This window comes from Myodes glareolus, chromosome 21 (genome assembly GCF_982192425.1).
Source record: "Myodes glareolus chromosome 21, mMyoGla1.1, whole genome shotgun sequence".
NCBI classification, from domain to species: Eukaryota; Metazoa; Chordata; class Mammalia; order Rodentia; family Cricetidae; genus Myodes; species Myodes glareolus.
In genome coordinates, this window is record NC_142046.1 from 22,003,211 (window position 1) to 22,013,806 (window position 10,596).

At 36.8% G+C, this 10,596-nt stretch overlaps 1 pseudogene; it reads left to right on the plus strand.

Annotated features, from left to right (window-relative positions):
* Positions 1-367: 367 nt before the first annotated feature.
* On the plus strand, positions 368-1,332 carry LOC148118697 (histone PARylation factor 1 pseudogene; annotated as a pseudogene).
* Positions 1,333-10,596: the final 9,264 nt, after the last annotated feature.

The following is a 10,596-nucleotide window of genomic DNA, read 5'->3' on the forward strand; positions in this document are numbered from 1 at the left end:
GAATCAGAAATGTGTTGGAACTTTGATGGGGCTTGTACTGAATCTAGGTTGATTTTGGTATGATGGCCATTTTTACAATATTAATTCTAGTCCATGAGCATAGAAGCCTTTCCATCTTTTTCAGTCTTAAAAGGTTTTATTATACAAGTCTTTTGGTTCCTTAATTTGATTTATTCCAAGAACATTTGAAGTCATTTTGACTGGTATTGTCTCCTTTATTTCTTCCTCAGTATGTTTGTTGTTTATATATAGAAAAGATCCTGATTTTGGTGTTGTTTTCATCCTGATACTTTGACAAATGAATTTGTTAGATTTTTTTGTGGAACTTTTAGAATAATTCATATATAAAAGTAATATCACGGCTGCTACAGGATGGTCGGCGGCGGCGGGAAGCGCAGGCCGAGCGGGGCGGGGCCGCAGTGTGAAAAGGCAGTTGAAGTGAAGAAAAGTAAATCCTGTGAAGCTGATGTCTCCGGTGACCTTCGGAAAGAAGTAGAAAATCTTTATCAGCTTTCCCTACCTGAAGATTTCTATCATTTCTGGAAGTTCTGTGAAGAGCTTGATCCTGAAAAGCCAGCCGGGATTCTCCTGATGAACTTCCTGTATATGTTGGTACAAATGAGGCAAAGAAAAATTGTGTAATTATTCAAAATGGAGACAATGTGTTTGCTGCCATCAAGTTATTTTTGATGAAAAAACTTAAAGAAGTAACAGATAGAAAGAAAACTAGCATTTTGAAAAACATAGATGAGAAACTCACAGAAGCAGCCAGAAAACTAGGCTACTCGCTGGAACAGAGAACCTTGAAGATGAAACAGAGAGATAAGAAGGTTGTGACAAAGACCTTTCATGGTGCAGGCTTGGTTGTTCCTGTCGATAAAAATGACGTTGGCTATCGAGAGCTCCCTGAAACAGATGCTGACCTTAAAAGAATTTGCAAGGCAATTGTTGAGGCTGCAAGTGATGAGGAGAGACTGAAAGCGTTTGCTCCCATTCAGGAAATGATGACTTTTGTGCAGTTTGCTAATGATGAATGTGATTATGGCATGGGGCTTGAATTAGGAATGGACCTCTTTTGCTATGGCTCTCATTATTTTCACAAAGTTGCTGGCCAGCTTTTACCTCTTGCATATAATCTGTTGAAGAGGGATCTGTTTGCAAAAGTTATTGAAGATCATCTGGCAAGCAGAAGTACAGAGAACATAGATCAGCTTGCGGGATGAGAGTTGCTGTCCGTGCAGAGTTTTAGAGTGGGACTGTCAGATGGGACTTTGTTTTTAAGGAATACAGAAATAAATAATGGAAACATTTATTAAAAACTTTCAAAAAAAAGTAATATCACCTGCAAATAAGAATATTTGGTCTCCTTTTTCCTATTTGTATCTTCTTAATTTCTTTCACTTGTCTTATTGCTCTAGCTAAGACCCCAGGTCTTATGTTAAACAGGAATGAAAAGAATGGGCACTTCCTGTCTTGTTCTTGATTTTAGTGGAAATGCTTTGAGTTTCTCTTCATTCAGATTGACGTTGGTTGTGGGCTTGCAGTGAACTGCCTTTATTATATTGAGGTATGTCCCTTGTATTCCTAGTCACTTTGAAACTTTTATAATGAAAAGATTTTGGATTTTGTCAAAGGCCTTTTCTGTATCTAGTAGGCTGATTCTGTTATTTCTATCTTTCAGTCTGCTTATGTGATGAAATATGTTTATTGATTTATATATGTTGAACTAAACCTGAGTCTCTGAAATAAAGCTGACTTAATTATGGTAAATAATCTTGTGTGTGTGTGTGTGTGTGTGTGTGTAAGTTCTTGAATTCAGTATGCAAGTATCTTATCGCGATTTTAATGTCTTTGTCCATTGGAAATGCCTATCATTTTCTTTTCTTGTTGAATTTTTCTGTTCTTCATAAAAGGATTTATGAATGTTCCTTCGGTTTCTATTTTTTTAATAATAATTTGAAGAATGTAAGAGACCCAAGCTCCTGTAGATTCAGCGGATCCATAGCCCTACCACACACAACCCATAAGTAGCCAGGCTCCAGATCTAGCCCCCAGGGAAGGAAACACATCCTGAAAACGAGACCCAAGCCAGGGGAACAAACATTTTGCCCACGAACCTTGAGCCGAAGAAAAGTTCCTGGGCCCTGAAACCAGGACCAAAAGAACACACCAAGCCCTTAGATTCAGAGCATACCAATACCAAAGATATTCACCCTGATCCCAAAATTAGAGTCAAAAAGGTAAAAAGAACCAATGAAGGAAACATGGTGTGGTCCCAGAATCAGAGCAATTCCTGCCCCTGACAGAGCAATTTCTGCCCCTGACACAAAACCAGCCAATCGCTGAGCAGGGAAAACAGATCCATCACTGAGCGCTCAGAGGCTTGGAATTCCCCTCAGGCAGTTAGGAAATCCCCCAGGCCTGGAAATCCCTTTACATCATAAGGAGCAGCCAATCACAAGCCTGGAAGTCTGAAATTCCCCTCACCCCACTTGGGGGCAGCCAATCACAAGCTCTGAGGCTTGGCATTCCCCAAGACTCTTCCCCTATATAAACCCTCTCTATTTTTTTCTTTTTCTTTTCTTCTTTCCTTCTTTCCTTCCTTCTTTCTTTCTTTCTTTCTTTCTTTCTTTCTTTCTTTCTTTCTTTCTTTCTTTCTTTCTTTCTCTCTCTCTCTCTCTCTTTCTTTCTTTCTTTCTTTTTTTTTTTTTTTTTTGGTTTTTCGAGACAGAGTTTCTCTGTAGCTTTGGAGCCTGTCCTGGAACTAGCTCTTGTAGACCAGGCTGGCCTCGAACTACCACTACCTCTCAAATGCTGGGATTAAAGGTATGCACTACCACCACCTGACCCCATTGCTATGAACTTTTTTAGGTGGGGAGATTTTTAAGTATTGTTTTTTTTTTATCTTGATTGTTATGTGTTTATATAAATCATTCACATCTTGGTTTAACACTGATAGTTCATATCAATGTAGAAACTCATTGATTTCTTTTTGGTTTTCCAGTTTTCTTGGATACAGATATTTTAAGTGTGACTTTATGATTCTCTGAGTTTACTCAGTGTCTATTGTAATATCTTCTTGTAGCCTCTAACTTTATTAATTTTTATCTTCTTCCTTTCTTTTGGTTCATTTGACTACAGGTTTATCAATCTTGCTATTTTTAAAGAATCCACTTTTTAAAAATTTATTCTTATTTTTTTCTTATCTATATTAATGTCAGTCACGAGTTTGGTTATTTCTTTTTACTTACTCTTTTCTGGATGTTTTTGTTCTTGTGTATCTAAAGCATTCATGTGTATAGAAGTGAGATCTCTCCATTTTTTGATGTAGTCACTTAGAGCTATGAATGTTTCTCTTAGGACCTCCTTCATTGAACCCCTTGTATTTGGGTATGTTGTGTTTTTATTTTCATTTAATTCAAGTATAATTTTAAATTTCCTTCTTGATTTCCATCTTCCCCACTTTTTTCATTCAGTAGTGTGTTTTATACTTTAATGAGTTTGTATAGTTGTGTTGTTTCTGATTGTTGGCAGTCAGCTTTATTCCCTTGTGGTCAAATACAAACTCTCTGAGATGAAATTTATTCTTTAGTGTTTGAATGCAATGTTCTGTGGATTTTATTTAATTACAGTTTAGTTTTTGTCTGCATGATCTGTCTGTGGGTAGGAGTAGGGTATTGAAGTCACCACTAACACTGTGCTGGAGTCTTTGATTTTAGACTGAATATCCCTTCTCTTATAAAACTGGATGCCCCTGTGTTTTGTAAAAAATGTTTAGAAATGTAATATCCTCTTGGTGGGTGTTTCCTTTAATGAATGTTCTTCCCTCTCTCTTCTGATTAGTTTTGGTTTGAAGTCTATTTTGTGAGATATTAGAATGCTTGCTTGTTTTTCAGTTCAATTTGATTAGAATATCTTTTTATATCTTTTTATCTTCAGGCAGTGCCTGTCCTTGACAGGTATATTTCTTGGAGGAAAAAGATAGATCCTATTTTTTAATCCAATGTTAGTGTATGTTTTCTCATTGGTAAATTAAGGCTGTTAATATTGAGAATTATTTCTAAACAGTATTTATTATTTCCTGCTATTCTCTTTAGTAGCATTATTTTAACGTCTTCAGACTAGTTCTGAGAATATTTTTATTCCTTTCTGCCGTCTTGAACGTGTGTTGTAAAACGGCACCCGCGGCAGATGAGGACCATGTGCTCAAGACCTCTGAGGTGTTCCATGACAGGTGGTCCAAACCATGGCCGGTGACAATTATGCCATGAAGACAGAGCTTAAATGAGTTTTATTGGGGAAAGGGAAGGGAGTGGGAAAAATGAAGGGAGATAAAGAAAGAGAAGAGAGAGAGAGAGAGACAGAGAGAGAGACAGAGAGAGAGAGACAGAGAGACAAAGAGAGAGTGAAAAGAGAAGAGGCAGAAAAAGTCCTACCTGCTCCTTCAGAGGAACAGCAGGTAAGAGAGACTGGTAGTGGGCAGAACTTGTCTTTTAAAAACTTGTCTTTTAAACTTGACCTTTGCACATGCATATAGACTAAGGCTCTGGGCTTGTCATGGTACTCTTTAGGTACATCCTGCCAGATGACAGATCAGACCAGCATAATGCCTGAGTCATCTAAATTGATGATTCTAATCATCTAATCATCGCAGGGAATTTTACTATCGTGACATTGGGATGGTTTCTTAAGGAGTGTTTGTTGTATAAAAACTTTTTCCAAGACTGAAACATTCAGTTTTGTAGAGAAGCTCTTTAAACAGGAAGGTAAACAACTCAAAAGAGCTTCAGGAAGTCCCTGAAACTAATCAGATTCTCTAGGTCCCTTCCTGGCAAAGTAAACAAGACAAGTTGCAAAGAAGACTCTGAAACCAGATCATCTGCCTGGAAGAAGCAGTCATCAGCTGAGTTAAGGGAAGAGGTTGAGACCAACCGAGTCACATGGAAAGAACATTCAACAACCCGTTGAGCTGCCCATAAGCTGTGCAGTGTGCTCCAGGTTTTTAGTTTTTGTGTGCTGTTGCCTGTGTCGGTGGGGTTTGGGGAATGCAGCTGCCTTTGTGTCATTTCTGCTCCTATAAGTAACCCCTCACCTATATTCCTGTAACTAAGTTCATTTAAATTCACAGTCTACAAAGCTGTTTTGCGTGTGACAATTATGAATGAGTGTATTTCCCTGATCTGTTCCTGAGTGATTTGTTTTCAGGTTATACAAAGGTTGTGGATTTTTTTGTATGTTATTGTTTTTTTATCTTTGTGCTTCATTGAAAATGTTCATGAGTTCTAAGAACTTTCTTGTTGATTTTATAAGATGCCTTATATATAGCATCATTATCATCGACAAGATACTTGACAACTTCCTTTCTTACACGTATCCCTTTTCCTCTCCTGTCTCATAACTCTATCTAAGACTTATATTGAATAAGTGTGGGAAAAGTGGACAGCCCTTTCTTGTTCTTGATTTTAATAAAATGAATTGTACCCATTTAATATAATGCTGCCTATATGTTTTCCGTGTATAGCTGTTAGTGAAAGGACACTAGCCCACTTGAGCATGTGGCTCTGGCAGGCCTTGCCCTTTTCTTTCCCTCTGCCTTGCTAAAAATTGTTAGATTAAATTCCTAAAATTAGTCACCAAGGTCTTCCCTTATTTGGCCATTTCTTCCTCCTGAGGCTGACTACCAAAGTCAAGCAATCAGAAGTCCTGTTTGGTTCACTTAATTAACATGCCCAATTAAAATCAAACACCTCATCCTAACACAGGATTCCCCCTTTCCTTTATAAACTGCCATTTTCCTGTGGGCCACTTCTGTCTTCTCTCTAGAGGCTGTCTTTGTCCCTCTGGTACAGATGTCCCTTCCCCTTCTCCCTTGTCCCCTATCTCCTTTCCCACTGCATCCTAACCCATTCTAACATGTTTCCCCCTTTTCTCTCCTTAAAAATTACACCTGCAAGGTCATTTGCTGTTGTTTTCTGCCAGAGCCAGAAAGCACCACTTTAACTTTTCTTCCCCACTTAAGAAAGGATCTCTTGTGAAAACAGGTGTTTAGGTGTAGTTTGTGCCTAGTCCTGGATCTGGAAGGGAGCCCCTGCTGCGCAGAAATCCCCTTCAGTTAGCAATTTAGGTTACATTTCTTCTATTGCTGGTTTCTTCGGGAGATTTATTATGAAGGAATACTGAGTTTTGCCAAAAGCCTATTCTGCAACTATTCAGATGGTCATGTGACATATGTCCTTACGCTCCTGTATGTGATTGATTAAATTTATTGATTTGCCTTTTATAATTATCTATGCTTCTTTGGAGTAAAGCAAACTTGATAAGTGATCTTTATATGAAATTGAGAATTTTTACATTTTTTATTTATCAAAGATAGATATATAATGTCCTTCCCTCCCTCCTTCCCTCTTTTCTTTCTTTCTTTCTTTCTTTCTTTCTTTCTTTCTTTCTTTCTCTTTCTTTCTCTCTTTCTCTCTTTCTCTCTTTCTCTCTTTCTCTCTTCTCTCTCTTTCTCTCTTTCTCTTTCTTTCTTTCTTTCTCTCTCTCTCTCTTTCTTTCTCTCCCTCCCTCCCTCCCTCCCTCCTTCCCTCCCTCTCTCCCTCCCTCCCCCCCCCTCTCTAGCTTTGGAGCCTGTCCTGAAACTAGCTCTTGTAGACCAGGCTGGTCTCAAACTCACAGAGATCTTCCTGCCTTTGCCTCCTGAGTGGTGGGATTAAAGGCATGCGCCACCACCTCCCAGCCCATTATTTTCTTTTTTGTTTTCTGTTTTATTATCTGCATTTAATATCAGAGTTCCTCTGACTTCTTGAAAAGAGTTTGGTAGAATTCATACTTTCCCTTTTATGGAATAATTTGAGAAACATTTTTTATTTTTCTTTTAAAGTTTTATAAAATTACCAGTGAATCCATCATTGTCTGGAGTCTTTTCCTTTCTTTTTCTTCTTCCATTAGGAATTTATGTTGTAGGTATTGGTGGCTTCTATCTAGCTGTTTTAAATATTTATAACTATTTATCTCATCTTTCTTTAATTTTGATAGCTCAGGTCTATCAAAATGTTTATACATTTAATTTTATTTAGCTATCATTTTTTGTTTAATTAAGTGGAATAGAAGTATTTAAAATATTTTTTGATTATCTAGATTTTATGCTATTTCAATGTCTCCCCTTTGGCTCTTTATTATATTAATCTAGACTTCTCTATCTTTCTTTTGGTTAGTATGCTTAACAGTTCATAAATAATGCTTCTCTTCTGTAAATCAATCGTTGATTCATTGAATTTTTTTTTCCATTTCATGAGCTTCTTCCTGCTGTTAATTTTGGCTCTTTGGCTTTCATTTTGGGCTTGGTTTGCTTTTGTCATTCCAAGGCTCCTATAGCAATAATTTATTTATTTGACGTTGTTCTGTATTTTAATATGGACATTTAGAACTATAATTGTCTCACTTATGACTGATTTTTGTCATATAGATTTCATTATGTGTTGTATTCTCATTTTTATCCAATTCCAGGATATAAAAAATCATTTCTTGATTTATTTAGTATTCAATAGCTTTATCTAATCTCCATGAATTTGTGTATATATTTTATAGTTTCTCTTGTTGTTGATTTATCATTTTATCTCATTGTGACTGGATAGTGTTTAAGATATTATTTCAATTTTTCTATATTTATTAAGTCTTCCTTTCTATCCTATGATAGTGTATCATAATCAAATATGATATGTTTTAGTGAAAGTTCCATGATCCACTGAAAAGAATATAGTTTATACACTGTTCGCAATGGACATTCTGTAGATATTTGTTTTCTAATCCTAATTTCTCTGTTTTGTTTGTTTATCCAGTAAATTGTTGGATAACCAGTAAATTGTTGGGAGTGGGATATAAAAGTTAGTTTTGCTAATTTTGTAAATGTTACTTTATATCTAGTAGCATTCTTTTATGAAGTACTTATCCAGGATAGGTATAAATATGTTTATAAGTAATGTCTACTTGATAAGTTGTTCTTTAATCATTATAAAATGAATTTCTTTTTATCTCATGACTAATTATGATTTGAAGTATGTAGGGACTGGTATTGGCTCAGGATAGCCTGAGACCATAGGAGATTTATTTGCTTCAGAGGGACAAAAGACAGGGAATAAGGGTCATGTCCATAGGCAAATCATAATTTCTAAAGGTAAAAGGGGAAGCCTCATGTTAGTATAAGGTATTTGATTTTAATTGGATATGTTAATTAAGTGAGCAAAAGAGGGCTTTTTGATTGCTCTAACACTCCACATTCTCACCTACTTTATGTCTAGCTGTGCTTAATCTCAATAACCAAAATTTTTGTATATATCATGTGATGGTTACTTACTTATGTTTAAAATACTTATGTTTGAAAGCAAAAGGACTTTGATATTTTGATAGCTGAACCTTGGTAGTCAGCTTAAGAAGGCAGAGTGGCCAAATAAGGGAATGGACCTTGTTGGCTAGCTTTAGGAAGGCAGTCTAATGGTTTCTTAGCAACGGAGAGGGAATGGGGAAAAAGGGCAAGGCCATGAACCATGTTTGCCGTGCTCAGGCTGGCTAGAGTCCTTCAAGTGTGCTTTGGAAGTTTCTAGAGCAGTGACTTCTATATGTTTCCTAGCTCCATATCCTTGGAGTGCCTCTCCCTTTCGTCCTAAAACACTATCTTGCTTTCATTGTGAGCTATGCTTACTGGAGCAAACAAGTATATGCTTCCTATCACTGCATTTAGACTGTCTTTTGATTGAACAATGGGGATCAGTTTTTATTCAGAGTTATTAATAAAAGATATGCATGAATTTCTACCATTTTGTAGATTTTGTAAGTATTTGGTTTTATTTTTCTGATCCTTCCTTGCTTAACTATAATTTACCAGTGAAGATCTAAGAATGTGCTCGGAGGTAATTTGAACAGACTCTTTCAAGATACTGCATCTTTTAGTATGTTCACAGAACAGTGGATATAATTTGATAACCATGTCAAGTATTTCTTTGCTTTGTAAATTGAACTGACACTTTTGTATAATAAAGGACTGAAATTATGAACCACATATTTGCCTAAAATATAATTACTTTGGCTCAAAAACTCTGCTGAATATTCTTGTGTTTTTTTTCCATTTAGCCATTTCTTGTGATTGCTTGTAGTAGAAATTTCTTTTTTAAAATCCATTTTCATTAAAATATACCATTCCAATAGCTCTCTTTGTATCTCAGGTATTATGCAGATACATATTTTACCATGACAATTGAAAAACTAGCATTTATGAACTTTGTTATTTGTAATTGTGTTAGGCACTGAATCCTTTCATGAGATTCAACATTTCTAATCTTTTTTTCTTTACTTATTCCTGGGACTTATAAGCTTTGTATGAAGTAAAGTGTGCTTAGGATAGAAAATGTGCAAGTACTGGAGTAAAGCCATCAAAGAATAGAGAAAGTAAATTCAGGATCATAATCCATTTGCAATTATTTAATCTACCAGCCTGACAACCTCAGCATTTTTCTGGGCAGCTCCTTCCTCCCGGCTCCAGGTCCTACTATGACTCAGGGAATAGGCTATGGTTATGCCAAACCATCTTTGAGACCCTTATTATAGCATGACAGACAGTTCCTGGTGTTTTTAATCTTGGCATATCTCATGGTTGTTATTCATCTTACCAACTTTCCCAACACTAAATATTAAAGTCTTATAGCTCAAATTCTGGAAGGAGCACCTGTAACAATAAAATGACTCCTAACGACACTCTGCTATACTCATTGGTCGGTGTCTAGTTCGGTCATCATCAAGGAAGCTTCTTCCTGTAGATGGAAACTGACCCAGAACCCCACAAATGGACAATGTGTAGAGAGTTAGAGACTTTGGAGTCCTTAGCTCTCAATGGGATGTCTTCATCAAACTCCTCCTGTTAGGGGTCTGGGAGCTATACAGAAGAGGAGGTGGGAAGACCATAAGAGTCAGAGGGGCTGGATGACTCAAAAACAAACACACAGAAACAAAAAAAAAAAAAAACAAAATAAAAACAAAGCATAACAAAAAGTGTCTTCCAGACACCACAGGACTGTTGCACTTATGAGCTCCTAGACACTGTGACAGCATGCACAAAGTCTGCCCAAGTCCAAGTCAGATGAGTTTCCAACACCAACGGGGAAACAGACATGAGCTCCCATCCCTACCCAAGTACGTATCTCCAATCAAAAACCATTTGTAAAAGAAAGAATAGTTTCCTTCAATGGATTCCTATTGGGTCTATAAACCACAATGAACACAGTTGTGGTTTTGGAGACTTTCTCTCTCTGTCTCCCTCTCACTCCCCCCCACTCTTGGTTTTTTGATACAGGGTTTCTTTATGTAACCTCTGTGTAACAACAACCCTGGCTGTCTTGTAACTAGTTTTTGCAGACCAGGCTGGCCTTGAACTCACAGAGACCCACCTGCCTCTGCCTCCCAAGTGCTGAAATTAAAGGCATGAGCCACCATCACCTGGCTTTTTGTCTCTTATTGCTTGGTTTGGCTTTTATTTTATTTTTTAACTTTACCAATCTTTTGGTTGGATATTATGTTTTCCAATTTTTTGTGGGTTTTTTTCTTGGT